Source organism: Thamnophis sirtalis, unplaced genomic scaffold (assembly GCF_051295495.1).
Source record: "Thamnophis sirtalis isolate CommonGarterSnake01/CBP01778 unplaced genomic scaffold, rThaSir2_p1.2 scaffold_10, whole genome shotgun sequence".
Lineage (NCBI taxonomy): Eukaryota > Metazoa > Chordata > Lepidosauria > Squamata > Natricidae > Thamnophis > Thamnophis sirtalis.
Window position 1 is genome coordinate 34,071,471 of NW_028261390.1, and position 26,010 is coordinate 34,097,480.

The following is a 26,010-nucleotide window of genomic DNA, read 5'->3' on the forward strand; positions in this document are numbered from 1 at the left end:
AAACATTTTGCAGGAATTGTGGTTTTAAGACAATTTTCTCTATAGTTTCCATTTTGGTTTCTTCAAAATATCCTTTCAATTGTTATAAACATTCTTTAGCATTTTGAACAGAATTCAATCTAAATATATTCTTTTGAAAAGTAAAGATTATACCTCTAATGTATCCCAATCAAATGAAATCTTCTTTTTAATATCTCAGTCAAAAAACAAAACAAAACAATCCAGATTGCTGTAGAGCAGTGTTTTTCAACCTTTTTTGTGCAAAGGCACACTTTTTTCATGAAAAAAATCACGAGGCACACCACCATTAGAAAATGTTAAAAAAAATTAACTCTGTGCCTATATTGACTATATATAAAGTGTTTTTCCCACGGCACACCTTACACTATGTCACGGCACACTAGTGTGCCGCGGCACAGTGGTTGAAAAACACTGCTGTAGAGAACCAATTTGGTGAAGGTTAAAACAGACCAAGCTAGACAGGAAAATGTGAGTTTTAGTCCCTCAATAGACATAAAAGTTGATTGAGTGACTTTGGAGGATCACTCTTTCTTAGCCCAATCGACCACACACTTTTTATTGTGAAAAATAGGAGGGAGAAATATTACATGTATTTACTGCCTTGATTTATTTATAAAACTAATAAAGGCAAGGTATAAATAAATTTAAAAGTTACATACAATTTTAAAAGTAACTTAAATATAATATTTAAGAGGAATTTTAAGTTACATGTGCATTATCAGTCTTTAATCTAGTATTTAAATTATTGAATTTTGGTGTTTCTCCTCACAAAATGAACTAAAACATCCCTTGAAACATTTCTTATTTTGACAAAATGTGAATGTATGTGATACATGATGGCAAAAGTGACAGATCAGATGGAATGAAGCGAAGAGCCTCACACTGCCTTGAGGGTGATCGGTTGAATTAAATTGAATTAAGGATAACCAGTTTTAATCCATTTCTAGAAAGCAGCGTTTATGAATTCAAACAGGATTTATAAAAATAAGTCCTTTTATTATTATTTTTCTTACTTCCTCATAGCATTACGAAGTCACTCTTCAGTAGCAAAAGTGATCAAGTTCCTTGTTGTCTGAATGTAGCTTTTATTATTTTATTGCTTTGAAAAATAATGGCAAAAAATGAACAGAGCAAAAATAAAACACAAAGATAAAAAAGACATCCATTGTTAAATGAAAAAATGCATAGAAAATGGTTTTAAAAGAAATTAAAAATACAACAGAAGAAAAAAGTATAAAAAGCATAAAGTAACATTTTAACAGTAAATTGTTACAATTCTATATATGTCATCTAATGCAGTTATATATACATAACTAATATAGATTAACATACTGTATTTTGTATACATTGCCCCCATTCATTATATTTGTCTATACAAAGTCTACATCTATAAGTAATCCATTCATAGTTAGCAAGTGTAATCAGCTCCACAATGCATTGAGTTCAAATGACATATTTTTCTTTGCAATGCTAAAATAGCAGTTATTTTAGCCATAGTAAGAGAACAGAGATTTGATTTACATTGTTTGTCTAAGTGGAAGATTTCATTATCCTATTATCCTCTTAAATATTTAGTTTTTGTTACAAAATTATGTTTATATAATCCAGTATGTTCTCCAAGTTATAAGACATTGTAAAAACATGTATTAAAGAAACGTTATCCTTATATCTCGAACAAAATGCCTTTTTTGACAGTCCTTTTTTATGCAAACCTAATGGAGTCAAATAGGGATGCAGTGGCTCAGTGCTAAGATGCTGAGCTTGTTGATCAGAAAGGTGGCAGGTTTGTGGTTCAAATCCCTAGCACCCCATAACGGAGTGAGCTTATGTTACTTGTCCCAGCTTCTGCCAACTTAGCACTCCGAAAGCACATAAAAATGCAAATAGAAAAATAGGAACCACCTTTGGTGGGAAGGTAACAGCATTCCACGTGCCTTCAGCATTTAGTCATGCTGGCCACATAACCATGGATACATCTTTGGACAGTGCTGGCTCTTTGGCTTTGAAACTGATATGAGCATCATCCCCTAGAGTCTGTAATGACTAGCAGGTATGTGCGAAGGGAACCTTTACTTTTAATGGAGTCAAATATATTCTAAATATTATTTTTGATTGTTTAAGCTATAGTTTGATGTTAATTGGTATTTTTGTTATTGAAGTTCTTTTCAATTCTCCAATTATCTAAGCAAAATAGGAACCTCCAATCCTTTATTTAGCATCAATTTATTTATTGATAACAAATATCTATAGAAACTAAGAATAAGGTTAAGGTTACAAGGTTGGTTTTTTTAGAATTTAACAAATTCTTCTAGTATTTGAGATGTCTCAGAAACTGAAAATGCTGTTGGTCCAAACAAATGCTGTTATTATAAATATTGGCATTAGGTTACATTTGATAGACTATATCTTATTGCAGAATATGTTCAACATTAATTTCATCATCTATCAGTTGGTCCAAAGTCAATTGGTCCATACAATTTTTCCATATCTTCTTTTTCTCAATTCCTGCAGTTGGGTTTCCACATAAAGTTTTTAAAAATTGTATTTCATTTTCCCCAACTGATAGAACTGTTTCCAGAAATAGAAGAGGTTTTATATATTTAGATCCTAATACTGTCCATCTGAGCAAAGGTGTTATAAACATACAGTGTATTCCAAAATCCCCACATTGAGAAATTAATTGCTGGCCTCCAGTATTTAATACTTGAGAATAAGTAAAATGGTAATGTAAGTCTAGATTCACAAAAATGAATCCTTCCTCATTAACTGGTAATTGCATTTTCTGTAAAATATTCTTTTGGGATTAAACACACCATAAACATTTTCTAAACAAATAGTTTATTGACAAATTTGTTCTTGTAGTCCTTCTACAATATTTAGTGAATCAGTAAATTAAGTTTATTAAGAATGTTACATTTTTTACAAATGGGCATTAAAAGCAGGCTTAAGTTTTATATCACACAAAATCTGTAAAAGATACTCTAAAAAAATAAGAATGAACATAGCAGCAATACTATACTAAATACCTTCAGGCTATTATATTTGAGTGGGCAGTCATAGTAAAAACTATGTTGTGTATGACTATATTCCAATCCAGCACACTGCAGGTAATTTTAATGGAGTTCTCAATAACCTGGCATGCGTCCCAGTCAGATGTAGCACATTTAAACCTTGTCCTTATACTATGTCAGAACTGTTGACACTGCATGTCAGTAATGGAAAATTGCCACTGCACCTAACAAACATCTTCATTATTGGAATCACATTTTTAATCTACAGCCAAATACAACTTGAAGCAGAAAAAGAGTTTAGATTGCACCCATCTGTATACTATCACTCCAGGTGGCAGGTCGTTCTTCAGAATTAGAGATTGAATCAGTCTTTCCATCATCACGAAGGCTTCTCCACAACGAGTGCCTGTCAATCCAATATTTTACTTTCAGCCCTGGGAGGATTGCACAGTATTATAATGAAATTTAGTTGTTACATGTGTACCAAAGGGATTTCTCTCAAAGAGAACAAAGAGGTATGAGAAAATGTATGTGTTTAAGTCTATAGTAAAATGATTTCAGGTGAAAGTTAGAATTTTGACCTCTTCAGAAAGCAGGTCAAAGTATTTAGTTGTTTAATTCAAATTTGGGCCAATATTCTTACTAGCATCAAAAAGGAATAAAAAGAGAATTGGGGGGGGGAAACCCTCCCCTTTACTTCAGTATTCACTTGAAGGAAACTTTCCTGTTAATTTTAAATACATCCTTTTTACATAGCTATTTTCCTTCTATTGTAATCTAATTTTGCACATAGGATACAATGTGGAAAAAATAAACATAGTTCTCCTATTTTTAGCTGCTTTTTCTGGGTCAATAGATAACATTTAAGAATCTCTCCAGGACTTCCATTTTCTTGAGAACCAACAGAGTGCACATAATTCTGTAATTCTTATGTGTGCAAAATGATGGACTGCAACTTGTATATTGATCTATTCAGAACTGTTGACATACTATACAATACGCTCTTCCAGTTAACCTTGTATTTTGCTCACACAGAATTCTATATTTTTCTTGATATTCTTTACATTCATTCATTCTTCTTTCTTTACTATATTGATATTGTAGAAATTTAAATATGAAACTTTTGCAAAATAGCTTATAACCTTTCAAATAAAAACTAAGAGAAATTTAATCTAGCGTAGCATGTATAATCCACTACAGTTTGTAAATTGTCTTTTACAAATGAAGTATAATTCTGCATTTCCTGATCAGGAATATCCTAATCTTGTTTTTTTTTAAAAAAACATTTATTTATCAAATATAAGTACCCTCATCTAACAGTTAGATTTACTCAGGGCAATTTACAACTAAAACCATAAAAACCATAAAAATACAACACATCAATAAAATGGGAGCCAATGAAAAAGATTGAATAAGTTAAAAGTTAAAAAGGTGTGATGGGGAGTACACTTTTAGGGTCAACGAAGCCCAGCATTGCATGCCACTCTGTGAGCCCCATAGGAGTTAGCAGGAGTTAGCAGAGCCAGTTCTTTACCCCATTCTGAAAGACCACAAGAGAGACAGCCAGGGAGAGAATATTCCAAAATGTAGGAGCAGTAGCAGAGAAGGACTTCACCTCTCTTCCTAGACCCCACCTGTTCATTTATTTTTAACTGATGCAGTATATAACATGCTTTCCCTGCCCGCCTGACCAAGTGGATGGGTTGATGTGATAAGGGTAAGATGGTTCCTCAGGTAACATCACTCCATGCTATGTAGGGCTTTAAAGATAGTAATCAAAACCTAGATTTAGACTCAGAAGCAAATAGAAACCCAGTGTAGCTTACATGTGCCATCTTCATCTTTGGAGTACGCAAAATTGCCTTGAAGCTCTCTACAAAAGGGGTCAAGGGGTGGACTTCTCAGTCCCTATCAACATCAATTGGTACTGACATCAGGGGAGGATGTGAACCAGCACAAAACCAGCACAGGAAGTGTGTTCTTCACCCCCAACTTCCTGAATCCTCCCAAAAGCATACCATGTATCAAAATAAGAGCAAGGATCCCAGTGCATAACGCCATTCTGTATCCACCAGAGATCTTCTAAAAGTGTGGCCATTATTTATGATGCTTAGAGATTTGCAGCTATTAAGACCTAAAGCAGAAAAGATGTGTTGGAGGAAAAGTAGTCATTTCTTAAACAATATGTCATTTTCCTGAGTTCATGCAGCATTGTAAAGCTCCATGAACATTCACAGTTCAGAAAAATGGACAGCTCCTTAATTCAAATGTATATTTTCATGCTGCTACCATGAGAACTCAAGAAAAACCCCAGCTTCTTTAAAGAGTTGCAGTATGTGTAGTCCAGTGGTGAGTTTCTATTATTTCACTATCAGTTTGCTCATGGATGTGCTCACGTGCTCGCATGCCCTGAGCCTCCCACTACCACTACTACTGGTTCGCCCGATCCTGGCTGAACTGGCAGCAACCCATCTCTGGTGCAGTCATGCTCAATTCCCCTTCAAAGCACCTTTTCTTATTTGAATCCAAATAGTTTTTCATCATTAATAATATTGAAAGAAAGAAAGAAAGAAAGAAAGAAGGAAGGAAGGAAGGAAGGAAGGAAGGAAGGAAGGAAGGAAGGAAGGAAGGAAGGAAGGAAAGGACACAAATAGTTTATTTATTAGAAAAGCTATTTTATGTTCTTCTCATAGAATTCATTTGATGTATGCCCCAACATGAATTAGTAAACAATAAAATGTTAGAAATAAGCGAAGTTCAGCTCCTGGAGATATACTACATCATATTCTTTGCAACAATATTAAAATATCTTTGTCATTACCTTAACCCTAATATCTACAATAAATCTCAGCCAGAAAGTTTCCCATATTAATACTAGCCAGAGTCAACATTACTTAACTTCATTTACTCCGCTACAGTTTCCTTTCATTATAAAATGAACACTTTCTTCATCAAATGATGGATTATTTAAGTACATAGCATCCACTTACTGATGCAACACAGTCCTGATCCCCAGACAGTATGTCCCAGATTAGTTAAATATATTCAAACACTTCAAACAAGAAAATCATGTCACAGGCCAACAAGTGAACAAGTAGGTGATTCGAAAAGCTGCGTGCCTATTAAAATTGAATAAGGTACTGGGGAAAAATGAGGATGCCATCACTTGGTTTCTCTTTTGCCTTATTTCATACTATTAAGAGCACATGATATGACAACCTTCTGATCTATGTTTATTCCTACACATTATAATAGCCAATTATTATAAGGGGGAAGATAGAAATGCACTGTGCAATATCACATTATTTCATAACGTTAAGAGCCCTATTAAAAATCTTCTAATCTAGCATCTGCTTCAAGAATAGCAAATTAGAGAGGTTTTTTTTTTAGATTTTAAATTTTTCCTGGTTAAAAAGTGGGCATAAGGGAATAGCTTTTTATATCTTCAGAGGATTTGTCATCTAGCATGGAAGTTCCACATAATTATAAACAATGGTAGGTATTTATTTTTCTTTAACTTTTTTTAGATCTGGTTCAAACAATCAAGCAAAGTTTCTCAGCTGATATCAGTTATTGTTTTAGAACTTAAACTGCTTCCTCTGACTTCAAATACTATGATTTTAGCAACATCCACAAAGATATTTCCTTCATCCCATGAAGGATGGGATGAAAGTTTAGCTCTGTCATTATATTAAAATGTAGCAGACAAAATATCTGCAGTTCCAATAACAAATATGCATTTGTATCAGCATTTGTGAAATATAAATGATTGATCAGTAAAGTAAAATTTAAAATAAAAACAAAACCCTCAGCAAGTATAGTCATATCGGATCTTTCAGATGCTATATTCTAGCATACCCACTATCAGGCTTCCATTATACCTATTAAATCATTCCTGAGTTGAAAAGAGTTCAATTCCTTGTTAGTGCATGGATAATGAAGATTGTGAACTTTATGAACCAATCTTCTCTTTTATTTTTATTTAGTATTTTAAAACACCACGTTACAGCTTTCGCCTATTCCTTTAGGATGAATAGGTCTTATCTTCAGGATTTTGTCTTCACTCCTGCAAAATTCAGTTTATAATCCTTATCTTCAAGTTCAATTAACCAAGTATATTTTTATTAGACCTTATGAGATATAATTCATGCTCTGTCATCAGTTTATTAACTCAGATTTCTGGGAACAATTGTCCTAGAAATCAAAATTGTCTAATAAACCTCATTCATATTATCAAATATACAATTGCTGGATGAGTCTGTTCATTTCTAATTTTATTCCATAGAATGATGGAATGGGTGAGAGGACCAACTAAATTCCTAAATTCTGGTTTTGCTTTCTAGTTTTTATGACATTGTAGTTTTACTTATACTAAGCTATATCATTAATGATGAACGTGTTAAATTTAGGTTATTGGCCAAAAACGTTTGGTTATAATATTCTGCTTGATCAGTTTGAAAAAATGTGGTCAAAGACACTAACAATTACATTGAATTATTTTGGTGCTCATTGCAGATAGCATATTTCAATAAATTAAATTATCAATTAAGCAATTGGCTCCTTAACCTATTTCATTTCTTCTGTCTTACACTAATTATTTCTGTTTTCTCAGAAAACAATAGGTCTAAAAACTTCTTCTGTGTCACTGGAACCAGAAATTACTTCTGGTTGTCTAGAAGTATTTCTTCCTTTGATTGCTTTTGTCATAGAAAGATTTTTCCTCTGTCAACTTTTGTGTACAGTCTCCATTTTTTTATTTGATAAAACATCATTCCTTCTCATAAAGTGTAGCCTCTCATTGTTCCAGTTCTCTAAACTTTTCTTCGAGTATACCATTAGAAGCTGGCAGTTTCTGAAAATAAATGCCAGACTCTTGACTATTCATCTTTACTGCCATTTCTTAAAGAAGTATGGATTTTGCTTTTTTCTTCCCATTTCATATTCTTAGCCAGCCAGGTGCACACTATTGATAAGGTGACCAGACATCCCTCTTTCAGCGTGACAAGCACGCTTTTCTACAATCTTTCCCAGGTCCCGGGCAGTTTTCAAAAAGTCAAGCTTTTATACCGTGCTCGCTCCCCCTCCCATCTGCTGTCACTCCTCCCCCACCCATCCACACTAAGTCTAAGGCAACCCAGCCTGCCGCTCACTGATTGGGTCTGGACTCCAGCCAATCAGTGAGCGGGCTGGGTGGAAAAGTTTAAGCACGCTGCTGACTGGAGTCTCCATTTCGCATTTGCCTATGTCTCACATGGCTGAGAGAGAGAGAGAGAGAGTGAGAGAGGGAGAGAGAGAGAGAGAGAGAGAGAGAGAGAGAGAGAGAGAGAGAGAGGGAGGGAGGGAGGGAGGGAGGGAGGGGCTGGAGTGTTTGCACAGGAGGGGGAATTTTTAAAGGCCCAGTGAATCCAGATGAGGATTGTGTGTGTGTGTGTGTGAGAGAGAGAGAGAGAGAGAGAGAGAGAGAAAGAAAGAGAGAGAGAGAAAGAGAGAGAAAGAGAGAGAGAGAGAGACTATCACTAAGTGTTGTAGCTTCTGATTCTTGATGAATGTATCCTATTTTATTTTTCTTTATGTACACTGAGAGCATATTCACCAAAGACAAATTCCTTGTGTGTCCAATCACACTTGGCTAATAAACTATTCTATTCTATTCTATTCTATTCTATTCCACTCTATTCTATTCATTTCTAGTTCATTTCTAATAAGGAGTTTCTCTCTCTTGAAAATGTAAGCTAGCATAAGGCATTATAATGCAAGCTAGCTTTAGCTTTCAAACAGTTCATTTAGTGACCAAAGTTACTGATGACCATTTTTCACACTTAGCGACCATTTTTCACACTTAGCGACCATTTTTCACACTTAGCTACCATTGCAGCATCCTCATGGTCACGTGATCAAAATTTTGATGTTTGGCAACAGATTCGTATTTATGATGGTTTCAGTGTCCTGGGGTCATATAATCACCTTTTGACAAAGTCAAATGGGGAAACCAGATTTACTTATGTTACTAACTTATCAGCTGCAGTTATTCACTTAAGAACTGTGGCAAGAAAGGTGGTATAATGGGCTTAGTGACCAAAGTTACAATGGCATTGAAAAAAGTGACTGATGACCATTTTTCACGCTTAGCGACCATTTTCACAGTTAGCGACCGTTGCAGCATCCTCATGGTCATGCGATCAAAATTTTGAAGTTTGGCAACAGTTACAATTTATATTTGTAAATTGTAATTATGTTGAAATAAAAAAATATTACAATACTATTTTTGCGTTATATGAAAATTTTTGTTGCTCCGTATAAAATTTTTAATCAAGCCCTCCCCCCTCCCCAGTCAAAGGTGTCCCTCTTTACCAATCTGAAAATCTGGTCACCTTAACTATTGATTTAGAAGGAAAATATGTTTGGATCTTTCCTCTAACTTCTATTGGTAAATTGATGTTTGATGTTCCAGATCACTTGCTTAGAAGTAGACCTATATGTTAAGATATGAAACAAAGTAAATCTGAAAAACTTTATAGTATAGTATAGTAAAGTGAAAGTTAACTTTACACCATTATATAAAATGTTTTTTTTTGCTAAAGTGTGTAATAATATTAAGCCATTTATGCAATATGCTGACTATACAGAAAAGCAAAGAGTACGCAGAGAGCTGTGATTTCTATTACTGTATAAGTAAATGTCAGCCTTGTTACATGTATTTACTGATTTTCTTAATGAAAACGTCAGCATAACCCTGGCATTTTCTTTTTTTCATTAAATTCTTGCAAACCCCCCCCCCCCCTTTTCATCTGCTAGCTGACCTTTGTGTGTACTTGGCAGTTTGCCAAGGGAGCTTTTCACATCTCTAATGCTATTCTGTAATGATGGTAGTTTGCTGTCAGATTCAGATCAGATGTCATAAAAATAGTTCAAGGATCATGCTTAGTAAAAATTCATATGCATGTGGATGCTAATGTTAAATTAAATGTAGAATGTATAAGGAAAAAAATCCATTACAGATGTCCACTGGAAAAAAGTTAAATAGAAAGATAAATGGATATGGAAAGGATGCATACATTAATTGGACAGCAAAAGTTGCTTCTAAAGTATGTTTAAAATATCAGTTTAAAATCCATTTCTGAAATAATATTCAAATGGATAATGGACATATATTCTACCCCTTGAAACTTTATTATCGTTAACATAAAGTTAATCCCATCCCTGCTAATTCTCTAGAAAATCTTTAAAACATGTTTTTTCTTTGAGAATCTCATGGGGAGCTTGAAATTCCCCATCAGTCTTCATTTTTATTTATATTAATTGTTTCTAATAATTGTTGTATTGCTTTAAATTGTTTATTAGTTGTTTGCCATGTAGAATCACATTTAATGAGATGGGTATATATCAGTGGTGGGTTCCGGATACCGTTGCAACTGGTATGCTGCAACGGGGCTGGGAACCCACCAAGTGCATGCGTGCAGCAAGCACACAGAGCATGCATGCATACCCACTGCCCGCGATGCTCCAGCTGCTTGGCGGAGTGTCGCGCAGGCATCGTATGCTCCATGAACATGCGCAAATGCCCCGATCGGCTCAAATAGTGATAAGGAGACTGGGCGGGCAGGTGAGCCCTCCAGAGCACCATACAGGAACAGTACCTGGTGCTTCCAGCAGGCACTGGTACACCCGTACCGGAGCATACTGGTCATAGTCCACCACGGGTATCTATATACCTTTGCTAAATCAATAAATAAAAATATATGATTTTTCCTTCTTCAGTGATGGAACTATTGGATTTGAAAAATACATTATTAAGTTATTTCAAAATCTGTTCTCTCTCAGTCTACAATGTTAACAAATTTTCTGTTATTTTAATTTCCAAGTATCATAAACTGAAAAAATATATTTGTAAATGTTTATAATTGGAAGCACCTTGTAAATATCTCAATAATATTTTGATGAAAAGGCAGCTAAAACAAAAATGTCACATTTCAATTTCTTGAATAACTGGATTTTATTTTATTTTTTAAGAATCCAATTCTTTGTATTTGTAACTATCACCTGAATTATTGGGGAAAATTCCATTAACTGATCCCACATTTGGTTATCTGAAGTAAGAATAATTAATGGTTATATTACATAGTCTTTTCCTTAGATACAGAATCTTTATTATCTCTTTAGATACACCCACCCTCATCATGTTTTCATTTGAGCTAAATGCATTCAGGCTGTACACACTCCGTGAATGTACTAGCTATGAAGCAAATTGCAGTACATCAGCATCTCTGGTGCAGTTCTGCAAGTTTTAAAACTAATTGAATCAGCATACAAAACATCTTTCCCCTATGCAATAAATCTCATTATAAGCAACTCTTTATGATACACACCTCCCAATAATATGCAAATTTCAATTACTTATTTAGTCTGCCTTCTGTTTTTCCATGTGATTTCCATTTTACATTGAAACTTTTAATAAACTTCAGATCTGCTTCTCAGTGTGGTTATTAACAATGACCTATGACGTATAATAATGAAATGTTAAGGGTACTTAGACTCAGAATAAAATTGAGAAAGACTCTATATTTTCTAATGTAACTACATATAAAATTATTTTCATCCAACAACAAAACATAGGAAAGAAAAGGCAGCAAACAAAATGGAATAATATAATTTTAAAAAGTAATATTCTCCTCATACTATAATCTCATGGATATAGATTTACCAATATATATAAATTTACACACTGAGTACTTCTTCCAAAAATAGTCAACATTTTCTGTAAAAAGTTAGTAAATCAATCTTTTCAATTTATTGCTTTTAAATTTAAATTATTTTCCTCTCTTTCTTTAAACTTGAAAGTTGTCATATATAAACAGAAATGTAAATTTTCCAGGGTTTCTTTAGTCATTTCACCAAACAATGTGTGTTTTGGTTATAGGTATGTTCATACATTCTGAATTAATTAATAGTATTTATGATGTTTATAAAAAAGAGCTGGTAGTTGTGCTAGTAACACTTTAAGAGTTTAAAGGTCCTCATATATATGGAGTGATCCAATTATATACTTTTTAAAAAAATAGTGGTAATAGAATGAGAAGACCTATCATTTTATAGATTGTTAACTGTAGATATCAAACTGTAGGAATAAATGAGAAACTTTCTCAATAGACAAAAGAAACTGAGTCATTTAAAAATCTGTTAGGATAAGTTCTCTATTTGTTCATAAATCTTACTTGGACTAATAGTCATTTAGCCAGATTTGCAGAAGTTATTAAACAATTAAGGTCAATATAAACTAAAATTGGGATGGGATCTTGAAGGCTCTTTTCACACCGGGGTCAAGCAAATAGCAAATGCAATTACATTTAAATAAATATAAAGCAATATGCATTAGGACTAAATTCTCTAACTCCACTTTCACATTAATGGATTTTGAGCTCTCTGAAGCAACCAAGAAAATGGCCTTAAATTCATAGTGAAGAGTATTAAACTTGTTGATTCTGTATGGCTGTAAAAAAGACAAAGTCCGCACAAGGTATCATTGAAGATAGATGGATAAAAAAATAAAACTATTTGAAGTAGTCTGTACAGTTCTGGCCATCAGACTTGAATAAAGATATAAGATAGCTGGAAAAGTCAAAAAAAGGACAACCAAACTCATTAGACACGAACATCTTCCTGTAGTTTGTGTCCCTTCGGTACACAAGAATCAGAAATGCATATATGCATAATAAAATATAGAAGGAGCCTAGCAGCTTGGCTATATGTAATTTCTTCATTGTCTAGAACAGATTTAATGTGTGATGAAAATTTCCCATATCTGCTAATGATATAGTACTATCATGAGTCACATTTGAAGGTAACATTAAATTAGATGAAATATTACAAGAATTTTTTTTGGAAATAATGCAGAATGAAACAATGCATTCAATGACTTAATGTTACAAACTATTGAATTTTCAGCTATTTTATCTGTAAATCAAAATCTTTGACAAAAATTTTCAGAATATAAACATTAAGAGGACTGGAAGTGAATAATTATATATGTATTTAAATCCTTTCTTTATATATAAATATAGAATGAATTCCGCATAATACAAATATACTATTGAATTATTCTATTGAACTATTGAATTTTCAGCTATTTAATCTGTAAATCAAAATCTTTGACAAAGATTTTCAGAATATAAACATTAAGAGGACTGAATGATTATATATGTATCTAAATACTTTCTTTATATGTAAATATAGATTCTGTATAATACAAATATAATAATATAATATAATATAATGTAACCTCATTATAAGAAGAAGAAAAAACTGCAGCAGGATCTTCCTAACTAGAACCTGAACATTAATCTTCAAATAATCTATCACTGGAGATATTTTCCAGAAATATGCAGTATAACTGAACCATGCTTACAATTTTAGTGATTCCATTGATAGAATACTAAAAGAAGTAACTAAGAACATAAAAAATGAAATTGGAAGAAATGCATGTGTCTGTTAATAAACCTTGTTAAAAATCACTATTCAGCAGTTTAGAAGGAAATTGGGAAACTGCCATAACTTTGGTCAATCTGCTACCATTATTGGCTGCCTTATTTGGAGTGATTCTTTGGAGTCACTCCTATGATATTATGCTACTGCTTTTTAAATATCCTCCTCCTCCTCCTCCTGAACCAAACTTGGTACACTGATGATTTACTCCCTGGAAACAAATACTGTGGGGGTAAGACACCCCTAAAATCCCTCGGTCTGTTGTGCCATAATATTGCTTATACTGTAGCGCCGTAAAATGGCTTCTACTGTGCAGCACAGTGGAGTTGCCATGGTAACAGCTTCACAGTACTCCACAAGAACTTCCGTCTGGTAAGGGGGGAAATCTAACATTAGGAAATACATTTGGTGTGGACATTTTCCCTCTTTAAATAAACACCAGGGCAATGCCAGGTTATCAGCTAGTATACAATATATTTCAATATATATCCAATTCATTTTTATAAATGTATATTTATGGTACAATATTTAATATCTATTTTAGTCAAAATTAACATCTCTGTTGAACTTTAAACTGAAAAGCAGTTGTTCAATATTCTTCAAATCTTTAGATACCAATTAAAATTAGCACATGTCTACTATAGAATTGTTTGGTGGACTGGAAATATAAAAAGTATACTCTCTTCCATAAAGATACTTACCATATTTTTCAGAGTATAAGATGCACTGGAGTATAAAACGCAGCAAGGTTTTGAAGAGGAAAATTTAAAAAAAGTTTTTGCACTCTGCAAACCTCCCAAAAATGGCCCATTTTTCATGACAATGGGCCCGGTTTTTTTCAACAAAAGGGCATTAATAGCCCTTAGGAGGCTTGTAGCGTGCTCCTGGGGATTGGGAGGGGACCAAAACAAAGGAAAAAATGGTCCATTTTTCGCAAAAATGGGCCCATTTTTCATCCAAAAAAGGGCATGGATAGCCTTTAGGAAGCTTATAGAGTGCTTCTGGGGGCTGGGGGGTCAAAAAACAGGCAATTTTCCACTAATTTATGCCCTCCCCAGCCCCCAGCAGCTCTCTGAAAGCCTACTAAAAGCTATGCACGACCATTTTGGTGAAGGGGGTGAAGTTTCGGGAGACAAAAAATGCTGCATTCAGTGTATAAGATGCACCCAGATTTTCAGCTTCTTTTTTGAGGAAAAAAGGTGTGTCTTATACTCCGAAAAATACGGTAGGTCTCCAAGTATCCAAGAATGATGACAAGTAGCCTAATACTTTTAAAGGGAGATGCTAACATTTCTTTTTGAAATAAATGACTTGTCTTGAAAAAAGAGAAAACTCCATCCATATTTATGAATCATAAAATATATTCATTTGCAATTTCAGTAAGAAGTTGGAAACAATATTACAGAGAATTTTGTTTCATTGGAGCATAGACTGAAGCAATTGAAACAATTGTTACATTTCTCAATTCAGTCTAAAAATTTAGTATTATGAATCTTTCTTCTTCATCCTACTGCACAACATTTTGAATTGGAAATGTCAACAACTGAACTAATACAATCTGCTAGTATGCTTAGTTATAATTGGTACAAAGGACAATTTATAATTGTTGAAATAACAACTATTTTATTTTATTCTGTCCCAAGATAGAAATTGATGAGCATAAAATTAAAGTAACCTTGAACTGTAAAATATTAGAAATTATTCTGAATTATTAATAGTTAGTTTATTAGTTTTGTATGCCGCCCACTCCCGGAGGACTCTGGGCGACTTACAATAAAAAGGGAGGGGGGATAAATAAGACAATACAACAGTTTAAAAATTACACCAACATTCATAATTGAAGTGGAGCTGGATACTTCAACAGCCCCAGGCCTGCCGGAACAGCCAGGTCTTAGTAGCTTTACGGAAGGCTGGGAGGGGAGTAAGGGTCCAGATCTCAGCAGGGAGATCGTTCCAGAGGGCCGGAGCTGCAATAGAGAAGGCCCTCCCCCGGGGGGTCGCAGCTGACACTGGCTGGCAGATGGAATTCGGAGAAGGCCTAGTCTGTGTGATCGAATCTGTCTTTGGGAGGTAATTGGCAGGAGGCGGTCTCTCAGGTAACCAGGTCCGATGCCATGTAGGGCTTTAAAAGTAACGACTAGCACCTTGAAGCGTGTCCGGAGACCAATGGGCAGCCAGTGCAGCTCGCGGAGGATAGGTGTGACGTGGGTGTACCTAGGTGCACCCACAATTGCTCACGCGGCTGCGTTCTGGACTAACTGATGCCTTCGAACACTCTTCAAGGGCAGCCCCATGTAGAGCGCGTTACAGTAATCCAGTCTTGAGGTGACGAGGGCGTGAGTGACTATCCGAAGGGCCTCCTGGTCCAGGTAGGGTCGCAATTGGTGCACCAGGCAAACCTGGGCAAAGGTCCCCCTAGTAACAGCCGACAAATGTTGTTCTAATGTCAGTTGTGGATCCAGGAGAACTCCCAAATTGCAAACCCTCTCTGAGGGGTGTATGGTTTCACCCCCCAGGCTAAGTGATGGAATGGCTGGACCACCTTTGGGAGGGAGCATCAATAGCCACTCGGTCTTGTCGGGATTGAGTGCAAGCTTGTTTGTTCCCATCCAGACTCTAACAGCCTCCAGGCACTGGAACATCACTTCTACCGCTTCACTGAGTTGGCACGGGGCGGACAGATACAGTTGTGTGTCATCCGCATATTGGTGGTATTTAATCCCATGCCATTGTATGATCTCACCCAGGGGCTTCATCTAGATGTTAAATAGGAGGGGGGACAGGACCGAACCCTGCGGCACCCCATAAATGAGGGGCCTGGGGGTCGACCTCTGCCATCCGACCAACACCGACTGGGACCTGTCTGAGAGGTAGGAGGAGAACCACCAAAGAACGGTGCCTCCCACCTCCCGTAACCATCGCAGAAGGATACCATGGTCGATGGTATCGAAGGCTGCTGAGAGGTCAAGGAGCACTAGGATAGAGGAATTACCCCTATCCCTGGCTCGCCAGAGATCATCGATCAGTGCGACCAAAGCAGTTTCCATGCTGTAACCAGGCCTGAAACCAGACTGAAAGGAATCCAGATAATCGGTTTCATCCAAGGACCGCCGGAGTTGAAAGGCCACCACTTTCTCAACAACCTTCCCTACAAAGGGGAGGTTGGAGACTGGACAATAGTTACTTAAAATGGCTGGGTCCAGAGAAGGTTTCTTCAGGAGGGATCTCACTACCGCATCCTTTAGGAGGAGCGGGAAGGACCCCTCCCGGAGAGAGGTGTTAACTATCCTCTGGATTCAGCCACGTGTCACCTCTCTGCTGATCGAGATCAGCCAGGAGGGGCACGGGTCCAGTATACAGGTGGAGGCACTCACTGCTCCCATGGCCTTGTCCACTTCCTCAGGAGTGACAAGTTGAAACTCGCTCCATAAAATCTGCTCAAGACCTTCCCCTGGTACCTCGGCTGGTACTGTGCAATTGGAGTCCAGATCTGTCCAAATCCGAGCGACTTTATCCGTTAGAAACTGAACAAATTCCTCACTCTACCTTGTAAAGGGTCATCCGCATCCCTCCCTTTCAGGAGGGAGCGGGTTATTCTAAACAAGGCGGCTGGGCGTGATTCAGCAGATGCAATAAGAGCGGCAAAATGTGCACATTTCGCCGCCCGTATTGCCATGAGATAGGTCCTGATATATCACTTCCGGGGAGTGGCCTGTCGCCGTCGGCAGCTTAACAGAGCTGCCCCCAGAATTCAGGTTCGTTATCTACTCAATATCAAGAAGATAACTCTTTTTTCAGACAAGAAAAAAGCAGTGAGGAATCTCAGCTGGTAAGAATCTTCTTTGAAGTTCACAGTTTGTTTCTTGTGGGCTGTGGACGGAGGGGGAGGAGCAACCCAAAGCTGAGTCATTCAACTCCGACCTGAACTTCGCAGCTGTTATTTACAGCACTAGACAGGAACCCCTCCCCCTTAGGATAATCTTTAGAAAAGAGACTATTAAAAATCAATACGAGCAAAGACCAAACTTGTGAACTTTAAAACCTTTCTCTATCTGAAATACCAGCTTCAATGTTATAAAAACCTCTTTTGTTTAATTGTCTTCAAAATGGCGTTTACAGCTTCTGCATTTGTTATCTCCGGCTTCCTGCTACAGAATCAAAGAAACAATCTCTTATAATTTAATTAGAGCTACTCCCTTAAAGCTTTCAAGACTCTTTGTTGTTGATACAGAGACATTCCAAACATTCCAAACGGACTTTCTCTTTTGAAATCCTCCGTAAAACCCTTTGAAAAAAAAGAAGGAAAAAAAGGGGGGGGAGGAATTTCTTTTTCTCCACATAGCACAGTGGATTAGCAATTTAGAATAAATAATTAAAACCAAAATATAATGGCATCCAAATCAACCTCTGTGAAATTACCTCCGAAAACGTCTCCCATACCTGGTACAAAGTTGCAGCCCCCACCATCCCTGCCCCCTAGTGGAGACGTACTAACAAAAGAATTTTTTCTGGAAATGTTCAAAGAATCCAGAGAACAGAACTTAGAAATGTTTAAAGAATTCAGAGAACAGAATCTAGAAATGCTTAAAGATTTCAAAGATGAAATAAGGAATGAGATGGAAGTTCTATATGACAAATTCGATACTAGGGTCACTAAAATGAATGATAATATGATGGGAATTGTAAATGTGATAACAGAATATATTTCTGGAATGGAAGATAATTTAGAAACTCTCAATGAAGCTAAAACTAACCTGATATCCAAAACTGAAGTGGTGGAACAAAAAAATGATAATGCTGAAAAACAAATTATTATGATACAGTATAAGCAGATGGAGCTTGCATTAAGAGTGAGGGGGCTGCGTGAAGAAAAGCAGGAGAACTTAAAGCAAATGTTTTCTGAAGCTTTTGACCGTCTGGTGGGAAAACCGGGATCCAATTTTGATTGGCAGATTGACAGGACTTTTCGTGTTAACTCATGGGCGGCAAAACAAAGGCAACTTCCCCGAGATGTGGTAATATACTTTGTTACAAGAGAATCTAGAAATATGATATTACAAGAGTCTTACAATACTAAGCTTCAAATTGGTGGACAGGACCTGATTGTTTTGAAAGAAATACCACCTCAGATGCTAAGAGCCAGAAGAGATTATGCTTTTCTGGTGGAAGAGCTCAGAAAGCGTCAGATACAGTACAGATGGGATGCCCCATTCGGTATTATAGTTACAATGGACAAACAAAGATATCGTCTCAGTTCTGTATGGAAAGCTCGTGATTTCTATCATAAGATTCTGAAGATGGGATACCCTGAACCTTCGGGATATGGTGAAAAACCACGAGACGAACAAGATAAACAGCAAACCACACAACCATCAGATAAAATGTATCATCTCCCTCTTCCGGAAGGGCAAGGAGTCAAGGAAAAAAGATCCAACCGTAAGACCACCAGACAAACGGATAAACAAGCTACTATGCAACAATCTCAACAATCGTTGGCCACTGATCAAGGAGCTACTGCAACAAGCTCAGAAGCTGTGGGAGGAGCCAAACCAAAGGTGAGACAGGCCTTGCGGGAGGCTCTAAGAAAGCTTCAGGCAACCAAAAATGACAACTAAGATTTTGACATGGAATGTTAACGGACTGAACTCTCCACAGAAAAGAAAGAAAATATTTCATTATCTCAAACAGTTTAAGAATGATATAATTTGTTTGCAAGAAACTCATATCAAATCAACCGATCAAAAATATTTGTTTAACCCCAAACTGGGCCAACATTTTGCGACCTCAGCCATGGAAAAGAAAAATGGCATAGTAGTATATTTAAGAAAAGACATTAAAGCTGAGCTAATTGAAGCAGATCCCTTTGGAAGATATATTGCATTAGATTTAATCTTAGAAGGGAAAAAGACGTTACTTTTGGGAATTTATGCTCCTAATCAACAACAAGATGGATTTTATAGAAATCTCCATGCTAAATTAGTACAGTGGGACTTTGAGTCTTGTATATTATTGGGTGACTGGAATGGCGTGATCGACACCAAAAGAGATAAGAAGACAGCTCGCCCGAACACCAAATTTCGAGCTAAGTTACCCAAACCCTTTTTTGACATGCTGGACGACTTTGAATTGCGAGACGCTTGGCGCGAGAGGCATGCAGAAGAATATGACTTTACCTTTTTTTCCAATAGACATCAATCTCTTTCAAGGATTGATTTTATACTAATTACAAATGATTTACTTTGTAGGGTGAAGAAGACAAAGATTATGGCGAGAGTTCTTTCAGATCATAATCCAGTCTGGATGGAATTGGGAAGGGTAGCCCAGGCAAGAAGGTCCTGGAGGTTGAATGAAAACTTATTTAGATATGAAAAGTATGTTAATGATTGTAAAAAATTGCTATCGGAATACTTTGTTCTCAATATGAATAAGGGTACATCTTTGGAATATGTATGGGATGCAAGCAAAGCGTATATGAGAGGAGTATTAATGAATATAAACAAAATACATAGACACAAACAAGGGCAAAAACGAAAAGAATTGGAAGAGGAAATTAAAGGGAAAGAGTCAGAATTAACATTGAATCCAGGAGATACAAAGATTAGGGAAACAATTGCTATATTAAAATCTCAGTTTGATATGCTGATCTCTGACCAGGTAGCTACTAGTTTATTATATGCTAAACATAATACTTTCTGCAATGCAAATAAACCCGGTAGGTGGTTGGCTTATCAGATTAGAAAAAAAAGGCAAGCTCGAAATGTATCCAAATTGTGTTACAGAGGGAAGGAAGTGTTTCAACAGGAAGAGATTCAAAAGGTATTTCGGGAATTTTTTACAGAGTTGTATAAAGGGGATAAAATTAAGGACGGAGATATAGACAAATACCTAGATAAAGAGAAAATCCCCCTAGTTAGAGAAGAACATAGGCATAAGCTGAATCAACCTATAACCTCTGGGGAAATTTTGCAGGCAATTAAACAATTAAAGTTAGGGAAAGCACCAGGCACAGATGGTTTAACAGCTGTTTATTATAAAAATGTACAGTTAGAAATGGTAGAACCCCTCAGAGAACTATTCAATAAAATTCAATCGGGAGGGAAAGTGCCTCCTTCGTGGAAGACTGAGTTCATATCGTTGATACCCAAAGAAGACCAAGACCTTACCCAACCAAAAAATTACAGACCTATTTCATTACTCAATGTAGATTATAAAATTTTTACTAAAATATTAGCAAATAGGCTAATGGGGGTAATTCAACAACTGATACATACCGATCAAACTGGTTTTATACAGGGCAGACAGATGAAGGACAACGTTAGATTAATTATCAACGCTTTAGAATACCTGGGAAAGAACAATCAAATCCCGGCCGCATTCATATTTTTGGATGCGGAGAAAGCCTTTGATCGAGTTAATTGGCAATTCCTGCTGAAGACATTGCAAAAAATGCAGATAGGAGATGGCTTTTTACAGTCAATTGGTGCAATATATCAGCAGCAAACAGCCCAGATCATTGTCAATGGAAGTCTGACAGACTCCTTTCAAATTGAAAAAGGTACAAGACAGGGCTGTCCTCTGTCCCCATTATTGTTTATTATAACTTTGGAAATACTGTTGAATAAGATACGGGGCCTGGGCGGTCTAAAAGGGATTAAAATTAGACAGCAAGAATATAGAGTCCGTGCATTTGTGGATGATCTGGTTATAATATTGGAACAACCGCAGGAATCTAGTAGGGTATTATTGAACACGATCAATCAATATGGTCAAGTCTCGGGATTTAAAATAAATCTAGGAAAAACCAAAATAATAGCTATAAATATGACTATCAAACAGAAGGAAGAACTGGGGGCGATGCTAAGATGTGAGGTAGTTAAAAAAGTTAAATATCTTGGAGTTAATATTTTAATCTCAAATGGGAAATTATACAAGTATAATTATGAACCACTTTGGCATAGTACACAGTTGGAGTTGAAAAGGTGGGAAAAACTGCATTTGTCCTTGCTGGGTAGAATAGCGGCAGTAAAAATGAACATTTTACCAAAATTTTTATTTCTTTTTCAAATGTTACCAATACTTAAAAGAGATGCGAATCTTTTAGAATGGCAGAAGGGTATCAACAAATTTGTGTGGGCAGGAAAGAAGCTGAGGGTAAAGATGAAAATAATGCAAGATGCACGTGAAAGAGGAGGATTGAAATTACCTAACTTAAAATTATACTATGACGCAGTGGCATTATCTGCAATTAGTGATTGGATTCATCTAACTAATGACAGAATTTTGAATATCGAGGGATATGATTTGTTATATGGTTGGCATGCTTACCTGTTATTTAACAAAAAAATGGATAAGAAATTTAAAAATCACATCTTAAGAAATGCTTTATTGCGGGTTTGGAAAAAATATCAACATAAATTAAATGATAAAGTGCCCATGTGGGCAATTCCTAGACATGCAATTGAAAATATGAATGTAGAACAAAAACACGATAGAACCACCTATAGACAACTTCTTATCTCAGAAAGAGGGGTGATGCAACTAAAATCTTTAGAGGTACTTAAAGAAGAGAAGGTAGTTCAAACGTGGTTTCAGTATGGTCAACTACAGGCTAGGTGGAAAACAGATCAAAAAATTGGCTTTGTAAAAGGTGAGGATAATTTGTTTAAACAAATAAGAGATCAAAGCTCAATGCATATAAAGAGGATATATAATGTACTAGTACAGATGGATTCTGAAACGGAACTGATTAAGGATTGTATGATAAAATGGGCTCAGAATATCGAGGAACCAATAATGCTTGAAACATGGGAAAGAATCTGGGTAAGAAATGTGAAATTTACACAAGCACAAAACTTGAGAGAAAATTTTTATAAGATGTTTTATAGATGGCACCTAGATCCTAAAAAGCTTGCCTCTATGTATCCAAATGTTCAACCTAAATGTTGGAGATGTGGTTCTTGTGATGCTACATATTTTCATATATGGTGGACATGTCGTAATGTCAAGGCATTTTGGATAAAAATATGGTGGATCCTGCAAAACATCTTTAAAAGAAGGATAAAATTACCCCCCAGTTGTTTTTACTGGGTATATGTATTGATTTTACAGCAGCAGAGACTAATTTGGTTCTGTTTTTAATAACGGCAGCAAGACTCTTGGTGGCGCAGTATTGGAAGAAGAAAGATTTACCTACAATTCAAGAATGGACTTTGAAAGTTATGAACTTAGCCGAAATGGCCAAAATCTCAGCATATCTCAAAGAACATTCAAACGAGAGATATAAACGAGACTGGAAAAAATGGATTGATTACATAAAAAGTAAATATGGGACTAAGAAACTCCAGATAGCTTATGCTTAGTATCAGTAATAATTTAAATTGGTTAAAATTTGGGTAACAGTAAGAAGCTGAGTTCAATGTAGAGATATTTTAGACTGTGATTGTCCAAAAGTTATACCACGTATGGTCTTTGGGAAGTCGGGAGGAGGGAAGGGAGGTGGGGATTTAGGGGGAGGGGGGAGGGGGGAAATACAATATGTGTTAAATTCCATGATTGTATTTGTATACTGTGGCTTTTCAATGTTAGTGCGAAAATAGAACAAACCGAATATACTGGAAGGTAATAGATACCGAAGGAAAGAGTCGAGTGAAAGAAGAAGGAGGGTGGAGAGGGTGAGAGAGAGGAGGAGGAGGGAATGGAGAGGGAGTGATAGGGTTAGGGTTAGAAAGAAGGGGAGGGGAAGTAGGCGTAGAGGGGTGTGTGAGAAGGAAGAATGAAAGTTGGAGGGGGTTGAAAGAGGGTGTATGGCGGGCCAAGGTGGTATACTGGGTTTGTATTGTAGAGGGCATTTTCTATATAAGTGAGGGCCGTGTTTATTATTCAATGTTATATGCCCTGATTAAGCACAGTGAATATGTGATTGTATAGAATGAAAACATAATAAAAAATATATTTTAAAAAAAAAAAGAGATAGGTCCTGATATAGACTCTCATCAGTGCTCGGTCTGATTCAGAGTTACTGGCCCTCCAGCGGTGCTCTAGGCATCTCTTTTGGCGCTTCATCTCCCGGAGTTCCTCGGTAAACCAAGGAACCCTCCTGGATCTGCAACCTCAAAGAGGCCACGAAGGCGCAATCTGGTTTAGAGCCCCCGCTGCCACTGTATTCCAGGCAGCGACTAAGGACTCCGCCGGACTGTGGACGAGAGCGTCAGGTATTTCTCCAAGCGCCATCTGAAATCCCATAGGGTCCATCAGGCACCTGGGGCGGAACCGCCTAATCGGTTCCCCCTCCCTACAGTGGAGGATTGGTTTCCGAAAGTCAAGCCTCAGTAGGGAGTGATCAGACCATGACAAGGGCAAGATCTCAGTGCCCTTCAAATCTAGATCACGTCTCCACTGCTCCGAGAGAAATACAAGGTCAAGCATGTGACCCGCTGAGTGAGTCAGACCCCAAATTACTTGGATCAAGTCCATGGCTGTCATGGAAACCATGAACTTCTGCACCCCATCAGAGTGCTCACCGAGTGAAGGCAGGTTGAAATCCCCCAGCACCATAAGCCTGGGGAACTCTATCGCCAGCTCGGCTACTGACTCGAGGAGCGAGGGAAGGGCTGTTGCAACACTGTTTGGAGGTAGGTACATTAACAACAAGCCCACTTGACCCCTAAGGTCTAACTTCACCAACAGGGACTCACACCCGACAAGCTCCGGAGCAGGGATCCTACGAGGGACTAATGACCGTCGGATGATGACAGCCATTCCACCACCCCTTCCCTGGGGTCGCAGCTGATGGAGCACCTGAAATCCTTCTGGGTACATTTCAGTGAGAGGGACTCCTCCCTCCAGGCCCAGCCAGGTTTCAGTAATACATGCCAGGTCTTCCCCCTCATCTAATATTAGGTCCCGGACGAGGGGAGCTTTGTGAACCACAGACCTGGCATTTAGCAACAACAGCCTGAGACCAGGGTCCTGACAATTCTCGCCATCTGGTCCTGAAGTGGAGCTAACAGGGCCGGAAGGGGGGATCACTGTGATGTAGCGAACCCTCCTTCCCCGGTAATGGCTAGCCCTGAAGTTCCCATCGTACCTGCCCCTCCCCATAATGACCATAATGCTCCGGCCCACCCCCGCACCCGTAGACCCCATTTCCCCTCCCGCCGCCTCCACTCCTTCCGGCAGGCAATCTATAACAGTCATTCTAAGACGGGAGGTAGGCCTGGGCCCCCTACCACTTCTGCAATAGCACTCAGTGGAGGAGGCACCAGGCTGTACTCCCAGTTCTCTCTTACTTACACAACCACTCACGCATACAGTCCCCACATAAGTCAGTTAAAAACACAAAAAATACAACAATAATAAGATTTAAAAATGTGGGTACAGACATCAAATAGTCACACCAACCACACCACATTCATAAAAATTTGCGGAGCACTGTGCTAGTGCAATTTAAGGTAAACAGTGGTGCGGAAGGAGGAGGGAGAGCTGCTCCGCCCCTCTCCCTTCCTCTAAGTTCCGAAAAGAAACACAAAGGCCAAAGTTCCAAAATCCGTGTTGGGTGAGGTGGTTGCAAGTGGAGGGGGGCAGGGCGTAAACACCAGATTTTAACAAGCGGTAGCTTCGCAGTCTCACCCCCTCCAGATCAAGGTGTAATCCAAAACAAAAGCCAACAATGGTCCATAGAAGGTATGTAGGTGGTATGCAGGGGAGTGTCTTGTCTTCCCCCTCTCCTATAGGCCTGAGCGGGTCCAAAGTCTGGGGGTTGGCACAGGTTGAGAAAGAGGGGGTGGTGTTGGTTGTTGAGACCCCAAGTCCCCACCCATATTTCTGCCATCTTCTATCGCTCCTTCCATAAAACAAATGCACCGCAAATACACAGTCCATGGCGTCCTGAGAGTTGTAATTAGGTGGGCGCTGTCCGAGTTGGTGTTCCAGGGGCAGTGAAGGGTGGAAATGTAGTCGGAGGAGGTCGGATGATGAAAGGCCAAAATCAGATGGTCACAGGCCAGGATAGTGGAAAGCCAATGCTAGGCAAGGGAACAGGAGGAGGCTCTGCAGCAGCGAAGACAAACAGAAGAAAAGATATTTCCAAAGGACAAAGCCCAGACACGTAAAGGAGCGAAGGGGAGAGGCTGCGACGATGAGGGAGCCGAGCGAAATGGAGGGAGGGGGGCATCCAAGGAGGGCTACAGTGGCGGCAACCACAGTCAGTCCAGATAGATCCCCACCTATGAGTAGTAATGTCATATTAATAGGGCCCCCAAAGCTCACCGCTCGGCTAGATAAACCAGCATTCGCCAAAAAACAAGGTAGAAACGCCGCCGTCAGCAGTGCGGCGCCGCCTTCTTCCCCTACAAGCAGCGTGAGTAACTCTGAGGCTGCCGAGGATTGTGCTGTCCGGGAACGCCCAAGAGTGGCGATTCTTCAAGGTGTTCAGTCCTCTCGTGTTTCCTGGGCTCCAGTCCACCCAGGGGACCTTTTTAGGTGGGTTTTTAGCAGATTC